The sequence below is a fragment of the Musca autumnalis genome, unplaced genomic scaffold, assembly GCF_047663935.1.
Source record: "Musca autumnalis isolate F117 unplaced genomic scaffold, ASM4766393v1 scaffold_1, whole genome shotgun sequence".
Classification (NCBI taxonomy): domain Eukaryota; kingdom Metazoa; phylum Arthropoda; class Insecta; order Diptera; family Muscidae; genus Musca; species Musca autumnalis.
This window is the reverse complement of record NW_027411644.1, coordinates 232,588,549-232,606,483: the sequence shown is the minus strand read 5'-3', so window position 1 is coordinate 232,606,483 and position 17,935 is coordinate 232,588,549. Positions and strand designations below refer to the sequence as shown.

The following is a 17,935-nucleotide window of genomic DNA, read 5'->3' as shown; positions in this document are numbered from 1 at the left end:
CTGATATGTTATCGGGATGAGGAGTGCTTTGATTAAGCAATTGGGCTAGTTGAGTGGAATATGCTGTGGCTATCTGTTGTGATTGCAGCTTACCGATGTCTAACTTTCGTGTTGTGTCTGTTCGTACTTTGTTTGCTACGTTTAAGCGGGTGCGTACCTTTGCTGCAACAAGGTAGTGGTCCGAATCAATGTTTGCGCCTCGGAACGATCGTACATCCAAGAATGATTTTAATGTCATGGGCAGGGCAACGGTCATATGTTTCTTCTAAGCGCTCGTAAAATATATCTTTGGTCTGTTCGTCCTTTTCTTCAGTGGGAGCATGAGCGCAAATAAAGCTGATGTTGAAGAATTTAGCTTTTATTCGAATTGCAGCAAGTCTTTCATTCACTGGGGTGAAGCTGGATACCAGATGTTTTAGTCTCCGACTAACTACGAATCCACAACCAAACTCATGCTTTACGTCATGGCAGCTATAATACAGTGCGTCACCTTTAGGTGTTGTTGTGACGCCTTTCCCAATCCATCGTATTTCCTGTATGGCAGTAATATCGGTCTTGTACTTTTCAAGTACGTCTGCCAATGCGAAGACTGCACCTTCCAGGTGCAGATTCGCACATCATGGTCCTTAAAACGTTTGCGGGGTTCGTCAACTTTAGAGGGGTTTGTTTTTCTTTTCTTTCGTTTTTTCATAGTAGGTTGTTTTTTCTAGGGGAGGGTTACTAACCCGACGCCCAAACCCAAGTTTTTAACGTTCTTATGGGTGAACGCGCGGCACATGTTAGCTCACTACCTTTAACGGGTGTTAAAGGCAGTTCCCCAGGTGACACCACGGGGAGGTCAGTGTCCACTTGAGATGAAAGAGGGACCAAGATAAATCCTGGGCTTTGCCATGTTAAAACCGGTCAGGACCGTTGCTTGGTATCTTCCATCCCCTACGTCACCCAACACCTTAGCCTGTATAATATGTTGATGGTTGTTTATTTATGATTATTAGTTGTCGACATAGTTATACCCCCAGCATGTGTGAATTGAAACTTTAATCTATGGACAGATCGAATACCGTATACACTATCAAATCATTTTCCATAAAAATTATGTATTTTGTGGCCCCTTTTGGACGTGTGAATATGTCGATCCACATTTTTACATCTATCGGAAGTATGGCCTTGCTTCCGAAAAAAACGTATACCATCGAAATAGGCTCCCCGAGAAAAACCTGTTGTCTGCTAGAAATTTAAGAATCCCTAAAAGTTTCAATGAAACCACAGTGTGACCTTCGACTTAGACCAGTATTTCACGGTGCTATAAGATGATGCTTCATCGCCATACAAAGATTTTATTTCATCGAGGCACACTTGCCGTGACAATCGAGAAAGAAAGTTGTGAAAAATGATAGGAAGATAATGTTCACAACTTCCATTTTTTTGCAAAGCGATTGTTTCAAGTCACTGTAAACATTACTACACATGGCCGTATGCCAAACTGTTCTGGGTACGTTTAGGCTAAAAACAGTCAAGCTTTCCAATAAAAATGTCAAATGGCGCCCGACAACACGTACGTTTATGCTATAAAAATATCAAACTTTCCAATGGAAATGTCAAATTGCGCCTGGTAGAACGTAGTGTTGTTTATGCCAGTAGCTTATCTAGTTGCCCTCGTATTTTTAAACAATTTAAACTTAATAAATTAAAGTTAATTTTTTTCTCTTTCTTATTACAGGTACGTCTCGAAATATGGACCAAACATGACCGTAAAACTTTGTTTATAATTAGGTAAAGATTTATAATATATTTAAATAATTCCTACTAAGTATTTCCCATAAGCTTGTTTTGCTTTTATCTACACCTTCACGCCATGATACCGATATGGAATTTTCAAGATCCTCTGCAGTAGACAAGTTCTGTATTTTTTCCTGGGCATTTGTGACCAGTCAGTCGCACATCACAAACGATTTTTGTAGATATAGATGACCTAATTCACAACTGTTAGATTCTCTGTTCCCCAAATATTGTTTTTTGTGCAAAAGATGACAACAAAGGTCTACTTGACTGAACATCTTACCTGGGTGTATCATTATTAATCTACAGTTACAAATATAATTATATTCTACCAAAACTCAGTCATTGAACCTTTGACAAAAAAGTAATTATAAATAAACTTTGTCCATTATGGTAGCACCACAAAATTTGCAATTACCTCTTAATAATATTTAAACATTTCAAGCAAGTCGAAAGCAAAAATTAAACAACAATTGTGATTCATTATTATTTATGATTGCGTGTATTTAATTTAAATTTGGACTTCTAAGTAAAAACCACAATTTTAGCTTCCGTTAGCATTTTGGCGTTCTTCCATTTAAAGTGGCATTAAATCGAAGTCACACGAAACTAAAGAGCCAACAAACGGCAACTAAATGTCGACATTAACTTATTAACGAAACTTGAAACTTGGTAATGACCCTCTAATATTGGATTGCTTGCTGGTGGACACTGACTGGGGTGTGTGAGAACAACAATGTAATAGCAATTAGATGAAAAGAGAAAAAAGGTAGCGGCAAACTTGTTTAAACTTTTTTTGTTTTAGCTAATTTATGTGTTTGACACTTAAACACCGCAGTCATGATCATCATCACAATTGTGGTTATTACTATACCTCTTCCTTCCATCCCCAAAAACAAAAAGAAAAAAGAAACAAAACAAAACTCTATGACACAATCATTATCAACGTCATTGGTTTTTGGTCGCCGCCCCACTGTTAAAACACTTGTCGCTGTGTCAACTGTCTAAACATTGAAAAGCAGTAAACTTTGTCCAGCATGAAGCTGGCGGCCTTCTTCCATACTTTTGTTTGTATGGATGTAGGTACGTACGTACGCCCCCAGCTGAGAGTTTCGTTCTATTTGACTTTTGTCAAAACACACACACATATTTACCCACTTAGCCTTCAAGAGCATGCAACAACTCACTTTGCCAAAGAAGAACAATGCAATGTCCATTCTATGATGGGAAGGAAAAAAGTTGGAATTTGCTAAATGTCGTCTGCATATGACAGACTTAGCAAAAGAGTCCAATAAGTTGGAGAGGAAGTTTGGTTTTTTTGTATTTTTCCTTTTTTTTGTATGGAATAGGGTCGACAAAAGATGGACAGCGAAAACAAAAAGAAATAATTAAATAAACAAAATGCACAACTGGGGCTATCGGTGTCAGTATCAAATAACATAGTCGGAGATATAAAGAAAGTTGAATTCCACTCACACTTTCATTTGGTCAACATGGTCAGTGCCTTACAAGGGAATGTAACATTAGACGCGGATACTCAATTCGTATGACTGTTGAGTCATTTAGGTTGGTACCGGTAGGGTTGTTTAGAGCTTTTGTTACATTATCTCAGGAAGTATGGACTTGCCCCCGAAAAAATTGTTCTTTTTCTCTTCGCTTTGCCCGTGAGTTACAAAAAACAAGAATGCCTGCTGAAGAATAAATCGAACCAACAACAACAGAGAACGAAACACTAGCGTTTGGCCGTATACACACCGCCAAAGCAAAAACAGGGTTCTAACCCCCCTCATCGTCGCTTCTGCGTCTTCTATTGCACCATACAAACAGCTCTTTATTATAATACAAGTGAGAGCCCTCTTGTTACGCTCTTTGACAATAATCCTCTCTCCACCCATAAAAAATATGTTCCAACATAAAAAATATTTTGGTACCAAAACAAATAAAATTGAGACATGTTACAAAATGTTGGAAAAATATATTTGTTTGTACCCAAACAAGTTATGGTTGGATCCAAACATATATGTATATGTTTACAACCAGTCCCAAACAAATATTTGTTTGGATCCAAACATATTTCTAACATATAATTTTTTGCGTGCGGGAAAAATATGTTACTCCTTTTTAAGGCCATTAAGATAAATTCGTATTTAATTAGCGAAGACACAAATCACTCTAGCGAAGACACAAATCACTCTAGCGGAGACACAAAACGCTCTGTTGACGCTTTTGCTAACAGCGCGTTAGCAGAGCTCTGTTAATGTTAACAGAGTAATTCAAAATGGTTTTCTTTGTAAAAAAATATCTTTTTTATGGTCTTTAAGCAAAGTTCTGCCGGGACAACATAGGTACCATTGGAAAGCTTATCGAGGCAGCTATCCCCTGCGCTAATAATTTTTTTAAAAAATATTGCCCGATGTCGCGATATTTACTGTTTTTGGGATAAACTCTGCAATAAGGATACTTAAGGGAAATTTTGCCGGGACAACATGGATACCATGGAAAGCTTATCAAGATAACTATCCCCTGCGCTAATAAAATCGTTAAAAAATATTGCCCGATATCGCGATATTTACTGTTTTTGGGATTAACCCTGCAATAAGGATAATTATGTTGACCACAGATCCTTTAAGGAAAATTCTGCCGGAACAACATTGGTACCTTTGGAAAGCTTATCGAGATAGCTATCCCCTGCGCTAATAAATTTTTTAAAAAATATTGCCCGATGTCGCGATATTTACTGTTTTTGAGATAAACCCTGCAATAAGGATGCTTATTTTGACCACAGATCCTTTAAGGGAAATTTTGCCGGGACAACGTGGATACCATTGGAAAGCTTATCAAGATAGCTATCCCCTGCGCTAATAAAATCGTTAAAAAATATTGCCCGATATAGCGATATTTACTGTTTTTGGGATTAACCCTGCAATAAGGATAATTATGTTGACCACAGATCCTTTAAAGAAAATTCTGCCGGAACAACATTGGTACCTTTGGAAAGCTTATCGAGATAACTATACCCTGCGTTAATAAAATCTTAAAACAATATTGCTCGATGTCGCGATATTTACTGTTTTTGGGATAAATCCTGCAATAAGAATAATTATTTTGATCACAGATCCTTTAAGAAACATTCTGCCGGGACAACTTGGGTACCATTGGAAAGCTCATCGAGATAGCTATGCCCTGTACTAATAAAATGTTTAAAAAAAATATTGCCTGAAGTCGCGATATTTACAGTTTTAGGGACTAACCCTGTAATAAGGATAATTATTTTGACCACAGATCCTTTAAGGAAAATTCTGCCGGGACAACATGGGTACCATTGGAAAGCTTATCGCGATAGGTATCCCCTGCGCTAATAAAGTCTTTAAAAAATATTACCCGATGTCGCGATATTTACTGTTTTTGGGATTAATCCTGCAATAAGGATAATTATTTTGACCACAGACCCTTTATGGGAAATTCTGCCGGGACAACATGGGTACCATTGGGAAGCTTATCGAGATAGCTATCCCCTGCGCTATTAAATCTGTAAAAAATATTGCCCGATGTCGCGACATTTACTGTTTTTTGATACTAACCCTGCAATAAGGATAATTATTTTGACCACAAATCCTTTAAGGGAAATTCTGCCTGGACAACATGGGTACCATTGGAAAGCTTATCGAGACAGCTATCCCCTGCGCTAATAAAATCTATAAAAAATATTGCTCGATGTCGCGATATTTAGTGTTTATGGGATAAACCCTGCAATAAGTACACTTATTTTGACCACAGATCCTTTAAGGGAAATTCTGCCTGGACAACATGGGTACCATTGGAAAGCTTATCGAGACAGCTATCCCCTGTGCTAATAAAATCTATAAAAAATATTGCTCGATGTCGCGATATTTAGTGTTTTTGGGATAAACCCTGTAGTAAGGATAATTATTTTGATACAGATCCTTTAAGGAAAATTCTGCCTGGACAACATGGGTACCATTGGAAAGCTTATCGAGATAGCTATCCCCTGCGCTAATAAAATCTTTATTTTATTTTTTAAAGATTTAATAGCGCCGGTCATAGCTATCTCGATAAACTTTCCAATGGTACCCATGTTGTGCCGGCAGAATTTTCCTTAAAGAAAACCATTTTCGAATAGCTCTGTTAACATTAACAGTGCTCTGCTAACGCGCTGTTAGCAAAAGCGTTAACAGAGCGCTTTGTGTCTTCGCTAGAGTGATTTGTGTCTTCGCTAAATATGTACGAATTTATCTTAATGGGCATCTCCTATTCCCCGAGACCTTTTTGACCAGTGTTAAAATTTTAAAACCGATATATGTTCTAGAAAGTTGTTTATTAAAATCTTAGGTTCATTTTTGTAGTTGACTGTATGCTTAATTTTTGGGCGGTTCGGTATGTGTTGACCAGATTAGGAGAAAAAAGTATAAAAATCTAATATTTTCAAAAGTTTTTGGCTATTTTCGCATTTAAGAACCGTTCATAGACATTTCAAATGTTGTAGAAAGTTGTTTGCTGATATCTTTGCTAAATTATTGTTGTTAATTGTTTTCTTGAATTTTGAACGGTTTAGTATCTATGGAATGGAAACCGAGAAAAGGGGATAAAAATCGAATTTGTTTAGCTATTTGGCCATTAAGAACCGCTTCTGCAGAGTTCGTATGTTCTAGAAAGTTGTTTATTGAGATCTAAGGAACAATTTACAAGTTAGTTGTTTACTTCAAGTTTGATCGGTTTGATATCTGAAGACTGAAATTCGAGAAAAAAATTATAATGGAAATTTGACCTTGACGATTTTCCCCTTGAAGATGAAGTTGAATGGATATTATGTGTTCACAACTATTATTCTTTAGGAGAGAGAGCTACAACTTTGCCTCCACGAGTAATCCCAAATTCCAAGCGGTTTAGAAGATATGTACCTGACAAAATCATCCCTTTTGTCACCAAAGCCTTAGGTCTTTGGGGGCCCATAACCGCGAAAGTTGAAGTGATAGGGAAAAAACGCTGGGACACGTGCCTTCTTATTTTTGGTATTTTATCACGCTGCGCTATCAAAATATGGTTAATAATTTTCGTGTCGCATAGTGCCATCAACCCAAGTCCTAGTTTGTGTCTCGTTTCTAAAATGCCATACATTTCCATCGCACTTCTTGTAACCAAGTAAAAAATCTCAAATAATTTCAAAAACAAATTTAAATATGTCAAATAATCTTTCACATTTTACAATCTCTGCAGTAGTAGCAGTGCGTATATCATAAATCTTACTCTCTTACCTTAGTCTATCTTTCAGCATACATATGTACATAGATACATACTCTGTTTGCAAAGGGATTACCAGAGTTCATCCGTCCGTCCAACAGTTTGGCTAGGTATTTTGCAACGAATGCGACAATTTTTATTTACACTAACTTCCCAATTTAGTTATATCTACTTTAGTGCCCCTGACTACAGAGAGTGATGATGAGCCAGCCACATCATCACTCTCTGTAGTCAGCAGTCAGTATTCGTTATAAAATGTGGAACTTTATTGCAAGGAAAGAAAGAAAGGGGAAGGGATGAGGAGGTAACTGCTGGCATATTTAAGTGAATCAACTCGGGGTTTGTTGTATCTTTCACTATTTAAATTCCAGTGGATTCGTTACACTTTTGTGCAATCGTTAAGCTCGTTGCTTTCATGCTTTCAGAGGTTACTGCTACTGTCGCCATTCAATTATCTACCCACCACCAGCAGGATGATGGTGGGGTCTTGTGCCCCTTGCCCTTATTAGCTTTTCTTTTGGTTTGAAATTGTTTCATTGTTTTGTTGTTGTTGTTGCTTTGTTATTATTATTTTCATTTGTTCAACATTTGTTACATGTGTATGTGCAAGCTTAAGTGTATTTATGTATGTAGGAGTATGTCTTCTCTATTATTGCCACAATTTGCTGTAAATAATTTATCTCAACGTGCAAAAAAGTTGCACATTGCGACAATGCTGTGATGTTGAAAATGACGACGATGATGATGATGAGGATGATTGTGTCTTTGTCGTTGTCGTCGTCTTGTTGAATAGAAAAGTTTCTGTATTGCCATTACCGCCGTCACCACCAAGACGCTACCATCACAACCACTAAGCATCTATCTCTTCTATATGTGGGCATGTGTGAATAAATCTCGTGCAGCCATTCAACTACTTTAAGTTCGCTTTTGTTTGAAATGCCTTTTTTTCGTATACTGCTGGCTGCTTGTGAGTGGGAGGTATAGAGGATTTTCTGTTTATTCGTTATTTGTTGTTTAGTGGTGTGAAAATAAATTAAAACTTATGTTGGCTTTTCTCATTGTGTTGTCAAATGTTGTTGAGTTTCTTTTTATTCTTGCGCGGGAAGGAAGAGGGTTTGTCACAACCCAGCAATAAGGAAGGTAAATTGTGTGTCTTGTGTCAATTGCAGGCGAACATTAGGTTGGGTAGAATTGAAATTAAGCTCTAAATTATCTACTCTCTATACAAGACAGTAGGGATTTTTCTCTTTATGGGAGACATTTGGAAGGTGTTCTGTCTATGGGAGGCCTTCGGAAGGTGTTGATTCTACAAAGGGTCTTTGGACGGTCTTCTTTAGAAAGGCCTTTAGAAGGTCTTCTCTCTATAGGATACATTCAGAAGGTCTTCTCTCTACAGGACATCCTTATAGAAGACCTTAGAAAGTCTTCTCTCCACGACCGTTATAGGACACAATTACAAGGTCTTCTCTCTGTAGAAAACATTTAGGAGGCCTTCTCTGTATAGACTATTGTTAGAAGGTCTTCTTTCTATAGAAGACCTTTCGAAAATCTTTTCTTTATATAAGAGCGTTAGGAAAATATATCTCTATAGAATAAGTTTAGAAGTATTCTCTCTATAGAAGACCTGTGAAGGTCTTCTCTGCATAGACTATCGTTAGAAGGTCTTCTCTGTATATACAATCTTTAAAAGATCTTCTCTCTATAAAAGACAAATATAAGGACTCCTCACTATAGAAGACCTTTAGAAAGTTGTCTTTCTATAGAGGACTTTTAAATGGTATTTTTCTCTAGAGAAAACCTTTTAAAAGTGTCTTAGTAGAAGACCTGAAGATGGTTTTCTCTCAATAGAAGACATTTAGGAAGTCTTCATTTTATAGAAGACCTTTTATTGATATCCATTAAGATAAATTTGTATTTAATTAGCGAAGACACAAATCACTTTTGCAAAGACACAAATCACTCTAGCGGAGACACAAAGCGCTCTGTTAACGCTTTTACTAACACCGTGTTAGCAGAGCACTGTTAATGTTAACAGAGCTATTCGCAAATGGTTTTCTTTGTAAAAATATCTTTTTTAGGGTATTTACGGAAAATTCTGCCAGGAAAACATGGGTACCATTGGAAAGCGGTGTCATGGGGGTTTTGCACCTTTCAGGCTATTTTCTCAGGAAGTATGGACTTGCCCCTGATGAAACTTGTACCGTCGTATGGAGGGCAGTGAATACAACCTTCTAAAACAAAAATCAAAGCGATTCGAGAGATGGCCCTAAACTGAACTTTTCCCAAATTTTGTGTGGGAGGTACCCGAAGGAGTAAACCGATTGAGTCCATATTGAAACCTTATTTAAGCCTGGTACACGTTTCACGATGGGCAAAGTATGGACCAAATCGTTTACTAAATTCAAGAGTTATCTGCGTACAAATTTTTCGAAGATTTTCGAACTTTTGTGGAGGTGGTACCGGAAGCAGTGGACCGATATAGCCCATCTTCGAACTTAAACTAAGTTTGGGTAAAATATTACGAAAGCCAAAATTTGAACAGAATCGGTTTATTCGTTCGAGAGTTATCGTGCGCTCCAGCCAGACAGACAGACGGACTGACATTGCTCAATCGACTCCAAATTGTCTGAAACACATTTCGTCCAAACATACTTGGGGTCTAAAACCATTATTTCGATGAGGCACATTTTGCCCGTATGGAAGTGTATATACCTCGTTAGCATAAATGCTGATGGTATAAAAAATAGTGCTCGCGATATTTACTGTTTTTGGGATAAAACCCTGCAATAAGGATACTTATTTTAACCACAGATCCTTTAAGGAAAATTCTCCCGGGACAACATGAGTACCGTTGGAAAGCTTATCGATATAGCTATTCCTTGCGCTATTAAAATCTTTAAATCTATCTCGATAACTTTCCAATGGCACTATCTCGATATACTTTCCAATGGGACCCATGTTTTCCTTGCAGAATTTTCCGTAAATACCCTAAAAAAGATATTTTTACAAAGAAAGCCATTTTTGAATAGCTCTGTTAACATTAACAGTGCTCTGCTAACGCGCTGTTAGCAAAAGCGTTAACAGGACGCTTTGTGTCTCCGCTAGTGTGATTTGTGTCTTCGCTTGTGTGATTTGTGTCTTCGCTAATTAAGTACGAATTTATCTTAATGGACACCTTTTATTGGTCTCCTCTTTATAGAAGACCTTTTAAAGGTTTCCTATCTATAGAATACCTTTAAAATTTGTTCTCTCTATGGAAGACCTTTTAAAGGTCTTCTCTCTATATAGAGCAACTTTAAAATGTCTTCTCTCTATAGAAAACCAGTAGAAAGTTCTCCCTACAGAAGTCCTTTAGGAGGAGATGGTCTTCTTTCTACAGAAGACATTTAGAAGGAGAAGGTCTTCTCTCTATAGATGACCTTTATAAGGTCTTTTTAGAAGGTCTTCTCTTAATGGAAGATTTTCAAAGGGTCTTCTCTCTATAGAGTAACTTTAAAGGACCTTCTCTCTATAGAAGACCAATAGAACGTTTTCTCCCTCTAGCAGACGTTTAGAAGGCCTTCTCTATAAAGATGACATTAAGAAGGTTTTCACTGTATAGAAAACCGTCTCTAAGATATATAGAAAACCTTTAAAAGGTCTTCTCTCTATAGAATATATTTTTGAAATACTTCTTTTTATGGGAAACAAGTCCTTTGAATCTATCTGAAGAAAATCTTTAGGAGGATGTGTTACTAAAGGGGTGTTTACACTACCTATCAATGTCATATGAGCTGTCACTTCTTTTATCCATTCGACATCCTTTATGTTTGTCAAAGTCCATACCACTTTTAGTTTTTGCGTTCACACTAGCATACAATTTCATATGACCACAAAATAGAAATCACGCAAATAACACAATTTATACCCAGCAAAATAAATTAGAAGCAGTGCAATGTGGACTAGTTCTGTCACGGCATGTTTTGATGCAGTTCAAACGGAGTCGTGAAAAAGGCACTCCAGTCCTCACATTTTAACTGCATTTGGATGCAATCCAAAGAATCACATCCACTTGTCACATTTTAACAACATCCGGATGCAGTTCAACGGAGTCGTGAAAAAGGCACTCCAATTCCTCACAATTTAACAGCATCCGGATGCAGTCCAAACGTAGTCGTGAAAAAGGCACTCCGTTCGCTACATTTTATTAGCAGTTGTTAGAGATCCCTACATGTACATAAATCAGTTTGTACATCTCTACAGGCAGCGGCATAAATTTTCCAATAAGAGATAAGCGTGTTAATATTTTCAAACATTTGTTAATACAAACTGAATAATATTTCATTTGTGAAAATTTTTCCGGTAACTCAAGAGAAGAACATTTCCGAATGGAGTGCTGTTGGGGTACATGTCGAAATCTTAACTGGTAATGGGAAGACAACCCATTTAGCAGATGAAACAAAAACAGTTCAGCTTGGATTAAATGGAGAGCGGAGGAAACACACATGTTTGCGATTGAATTCAATGGAGAATTTTCATAATTTGTGTTAATGTAATAAAGTTCTTAATATTTTTGTTTTACACAAATAATGCATTTTATTTGTTCTGGCATATTTTGTAATGGCTTGCACAATTTCCGCAGAATGCCTGTATCTAAACACGTGCTTTGGACTGCCTCATATTCTACCCCAAAGGGTCACGCTCTTGTAAAAATCATGAGTTAAAATGCATAATTTGATGCACTTCCAGATCACTTGTACATATCATTTAACTGCCTCTTTGGAGGCAAACTTTTTGCTGGGTATTGATAAAATCTTTAATCGCACTAATATTTTCGTTTTCTTTACCTATTTCCTTTATTTTTTGGTAAAATTGTCTTCTTCTAACAATTAATTTCTGAACTGCATACGCAAATACATTGTCGAATAGAGCGCTCCCTAAATGAAAAATGTACATTTGAGTTGACACATCATTTTGATAGATGCAAATTTTCATAGTGGTCCCACAATGTGTACAACATTCACAGGTAGCAAATTTGACATCTCATATGACATTCATAGATAGTGTAAACACCCCTTAAGCCATTGATCGTCGACGTTTTCACTCGTATTATGTTTGTAGATGTCATAGTCCTTTCCAAGAAAATCGTCCAAAATTTCACGATTGACCCAAATGTTAAATATATGTATGTATATTTTACTTCGCCTTGTCCGCCCCCCTCAGTGTGTCTCCCACCACACAGAAACAATATGTTAAGATTGGCAGTATCCATCCACCCTAGTATAACCTTTACTTCTGTGCTTTATTCTAAATTGCTTCACACTTGGAATTGTATACAGCTGCTAGTTAAAGATGACATAAATAACAGAGAGTTAATTGGACATTAGTAAACTTTGTCATAACCATTCAACATCAAAAAACAGTAACATAATTATACAGATAAACATATGTATGTATGTACGTACTTTTATATCTTTCTTACTACCTCTTATATCTTTCTACAGTTCCAATTGTCCTTTTTTACATTCATTTTATGTTTGTTTTTATTTTCTTCAAAATTACTTTACAAGGATGTCAAATCTCATATACAAGTCTCTCTCTCGCTCTCTCCTTCTACTATGTTGACAAAAATTGGACATGCGCCTTATTTAAGGAAAACTCTCTGAGAGTTTCCATTAATTTTTCTCAATTTAGATTTTTATCTTTAATGTTGTTTTTCTTTTGGATTTTTATTGCACACATTGCTTTTCCTATGTTTACTCATTTGTTTTGTTTTTATTTACATTTTCGTAATGAGAACAACATTTAAAGTTTTTTTCTCAAAAGCTTTAATTCCATGCTCATACAAAAGCTTAATTTAAATGTCCTTCCTTGATACTAGTTTTTCTTCTTTCCTTGTTTGTTGATGTTGGTTTATTTCCCCCCAAATTAAGACGTACAAGTTAATCGCAACACTTTAAATGTCATTTGAAACTTTCTTTCCGCTTTAAAGAAAACAAAATACCAAGGGTCATGCGGAAATTGCAAAGAGTTCAGCACACAATTTCTCCCTGAACTTTGCATTGCGGTGTTAGGGGCAGGGTAAGAAAAGGAAAAGTTTGTTAGTATTTGATAAATCCTTAAGTACCTGTTTTGTTGTTACGTTTATAAGTTTTTCTTTGCAAAAGGTTTTCAGGAAGTTTTAAACCAGCTCTTATGTAGTTAAAATAAATTGGACACAGTGGTATAAATGGAAAAATATTTTCTAAATTACATAAATATTAAAAAAATATATATATTAAACAAAATATAAAACTTAAAATATACAAAATAAAACAAAAAAAAAAAAACAATAAAGTATAAAAAAATTAAAATATAACATTAAAAATATGAAATATAACATATAAAATATAAAATTTAGAATTTAAAATATAAAATATGAAATATAGCATTTAAAATATAAAATATAACAACTAAAATATGAAATATAACATTTAAAATATAAATTTTAAAATTTAAAATATAAAATATAAAAAATATTAGATATAATACTTAAAATATAAACTATAAAAAATATAAAATTTAAAATTTATAATATAAAATATAAATTATTTAAAATATAATAATATAAAATAAAAAATATATGAAATATAAAAAATAAAATATATATATAAAAATGTAGGCAATATTAATATAAAACTATATATGATAAAATATAAAAATTATAAAATATAAAATTTAAAAAATTTTAAATATAAAATTTAAAATATAAAATTATAAATTTAAAATATAAAATATAGCAATTAAAATATGAAATATAAAATTTAAAATATACAATTTAAAATATAAAATATAAGGTACAAAATATAAAGTTTAAAATATAAAATTTAAAGTATAAAATATTAATTATGAAATTTAAAATACATATAAAATTAAAAAATATAAAAATGTAGACAGTATTAATATAAAATTACATATGATAAAATATAAAATATGCAAATTTTAAAATATAAAATTTAAAAAATTTTAAATATAAAATAAAAAATTTTAAATATGGAATTAAAAATATGAAATATAGCATTTAAATTGAGAAATATAACATTTTAAATATAAAATCTAAAATTTTGAATATAAAATAAAACAATTAAAATATAAAATTTAAAATATAACAATTTAAATATGAAATATAAAATATAAAATTTAAAATATATAATATAAATTATGAAGATTAAAATTTAAAATAGAATAATATAAAATATACAAATGTAGGCAATATTAATATAAAATTATAAACTATAAAAATTATAAAATATAAAATTTAAAAAAATAAAATATAACATTTAAAATATAAAATTCTTTATATAAAAAATATGAAATTTATAATATGAAATATAACATGTAGAATATTAAATGTAAAATATAAAATTAAAAATATAAAATATAACATTTAAAATAAGAAATATAATATGTAAAGTATAAAATTTAAAATATAAAATCTTAAATTTTAAATATAAAATATAACAAGTAAAATATGAAATATAACATGAACAATGAAATATAACATTTAAAATATAAAATAGAATAATATAAATTATAAAAATGTATAAATAAACATAAAATATAAAAAATATAAAAATATAAAATTTATAAAATATAAAACATAACATTTAAAATATAAAATATAGCATTTAAAATAAGAAATATAACATTTAAAATCTAAACTTTAGAATATAAAATATGATACTTAAAATATAAAATATAACAATTAAAATATGAAATATAAAATTTAAAATATGAAGTACAAAATATAAAATATAAATTATGAAATTTAAAATATAAAATAGAACAATATAAAATAAAAAATATAAAAATGTAGGTAATATTAATATAAAATTATATATGATAAAATATAGAATTAAAAATATAAAATATAACATTTAAAGTATAAAATTTAAAATATAAGATATAAAATTTAAAATATAAAATACAAAATATAAAATTTAAAATATAACATCTAAAATTTTGAATATAAAATATAACATTACAAATATAAAATATAACAATTAAAATATGAAATATAAAATATAAATAATGAAATTTAAAATATAAAATAGAATAATATAAAATAAACAAGTAAAAAGTCGTTAAGTTCGGCCGGGCCGAACTTTTTATACCCTCCACCATAAAATAGTCTTAATTAAAATGGAATAATTAGGGTCCTTTTACAATTTTAGGTGGAACAACTTTTCGATAATGGTTAGACTTCTACTGCCTCCCGCTATTGCTTAAATTACACTGTGAACACAAATGTTGGGACAGAGATAATTCCTTTTGGAGATGAAAGCCCTTGGTGTGTGTATATTAAAAACCCCGAAGGACAGATGCGCCGTGATTCGAACTTCCGCGTTATGGCGTGATGCAGTTTTTGCAAGAGACCCTGTAAGCTATCATGAATTAGCATTATATCTTTGTTTGTTGTTTTTGTAGAGCACTTAAGCAACAGTAAACAAAGATATAACGCTAATTCCTGATGGCCCACAGGGTCTCTAACAAAAATTTCATCACGCCATAAGGCGGAAGTTCGACTCACGGCGGATCTGTCCTTCGGGGTTCATAATATACTTACCAAGGCCTTTCTTCCCCAAGAGGAATTTTCCGTGCCTCAGGCTTTCACCTCCATTTTGTTGCACAGTGTTATCTGATCTAATCTAAAAAAATGTGTTCAGCTAGGTGAAAGGTACCACCTACGGGGCTATATCAAAGAGTAAACCTATCATTAAATTTTTTGGCGGAAAAGTTTTAAAGCTGCAGGGAACATCAAGAATCAAATTGAGGATAGTTTCATCAAAACAATGTAGACCCTCAAAAATGGACCCATGTTGACGAATTTTAGTGAAGAAATTTCGTGACCACTGAAAATTCCCGAAAAACGGGAGGTACAGTTATATGGGGGGATATACCAAAACATGGACCTATATTGACGATTATTTTTGAATAGACAAAATTGTAGCTAAAATTCTCAAAATACCGATCATTACAGCTAGTTCGGTTAAAAATTGCCGCTAAAATTCTCAAAATACCGAAAATCGGGAGATACCGTTATATGGGGACTATACAAAAACATGGACCTATGTTGACGATGTTTGGTGGAGATGTTTCATGACCACTGAGAATATCAAATGTCAAATTGCAGATATTTCGGTTAAAAATTTTAGCTAAAATTCTCAAAATACCGAAAATCGGGAGGTGCCGTTATATGGGGGCTATACCAAAACATGGACCTATGTTGACGATGTTTGGTGGAGATATTTCATGACCACTGAGAACCTCAAATGTCAAATTGCAGATATTTCGGTTACAAATTGTGGCTAAAATTCTCAAAATACCGAAAATCGGGAGGTACCGTTATATGGGAGCTATACCAAAACATGGACCTATGTTGACGATGCTTGGTGGAGATATTTCATGACCACTGAGAACCTCAAGTGGCAAATTACAGCTAGTTCGGTTAAAAATTTTAGCTAAAATTCTCAAAATACCGAAAATCGGGAGGTACCGTTATATGGGGGCTATACCAAAACATGGACCTATGTTGACGATGTTTGGTGGAGATGTTTCATGACCACTAAGAACCTCAAATGTCAAATTGCAGATATTTCGGTTACAAATTGTGGCTAAAATTCTCAAAATACCGAAAATCGGGAGTTACCGTTATATGGGAGCTATACCAAAACATGGACCTATGCCCATATCCTTTGGGATATACGTTTGTTGATCACTAGGAACCCTAAGTGCCAAATTATAGCTAATTCGGTCTGCAAATGTGGCGAAGAACGTCAAAATACCTCAAATCCGGAGGTACCGTTATATGCGGGCTATACCAAAAAGTGGACCGATATAGCCCATCTTCGAACTTGACCTGCCTATGGAAAAAAGACCATCGGGTGCAAAATTTCGGCACTCTATCTCAATTATTGCGGACGCTAGAGTGATTACAACAGACGGACAGACAGACGGACATGGCTAGATCGTCTTAGAATTCTGATCAAGAATATATATACTTTATAGGGTCGCAAATGATTAGTTCGATGTGTTACAAACAGAATGACAAACTTAATATACCCTCCATACTATGGTGGAGGGTATAAAAAATATATAAAAATTTAGGCAATTTTAATATAAAATTATATATGATAAAATATAAAAATATAAAATATAAAAAAAAATTTTAATATATAAATTAAAAAAAAAATAAAATATAAAATATAAAGTTTAAAATATAAAATTTTAAATATAAAATATAAAATTTTAAATATAAAATATAAAATTTAAAACATAACATTTAAAATAAGAAATATATCATTTAAAATATAAAAAATTTAAAATATAGAATAACATTTTAAATATAAAATTTAAAATATAAAATTTTGAATATAAAATATAACATTTAAAGTATAAAATATAACAATTAAAATATGAAATATAAAATTTAAAATATAAATTATGAAATTTAAAATATAAAATAGAATAATATAAAATAAAAACATATACAAATTTAGGCAATATTAATATATAATTATATATGATAAAATATAAAAACATAAAATATAAAAAAATTTTAAAATATAAAATTTAAAAAAATTAAAATATAAAATATAAAGTTTAAAATATAAAATTTAAAATAGGAAATATAACATTTAAAATATAAAACCTAAAATTTAAAATATAAAATAAAAAAATATAAATTTTATAAAACTGTAGGCAATCTATATATATATAAAAATGGTGTAAAAAATGTATAGTAATTCATAAAATGAGAACGGCTAGGCCGATTTCTGTAAAATTTTTGTCAGTTATTCGCATTTTCGAGGAGAAGGTCTTTGCGGAAGAAAATTTTGGAAAATCCCTCTGGAAAAGTCGGAAAATTGGAAAAATCGAA

At 32.7% G+C, this 17,935-nt stretch overlaps 1 protein-coding gene across 2 annotated transcripts in view; it reads left to right on the top strand.

Moving 5' to 3' along the window:
* Positions 1-17,935, top strand: part of LOC141389204 (uncharacterized) — a 642,359-nt gene that overhangs the window by 23,336 nt on the left and 601,088 nt on the right. Inside the window, exon 3 of one of the 2 annotated variants that reach the window (XM_073960370.1) lies at positions 1,721-1,773. The exons of the other annotated variant lie outside the window; for it this stretch is intronic. The gene's annotated coding sequence lies outside the window, so the exon portion shown is untranslated. The remainder of the gene's footprint in view (positions 1-1,720; positions 1,774-17,935) is intronic. 2 annotated transcript variants of the gene reach the window in all.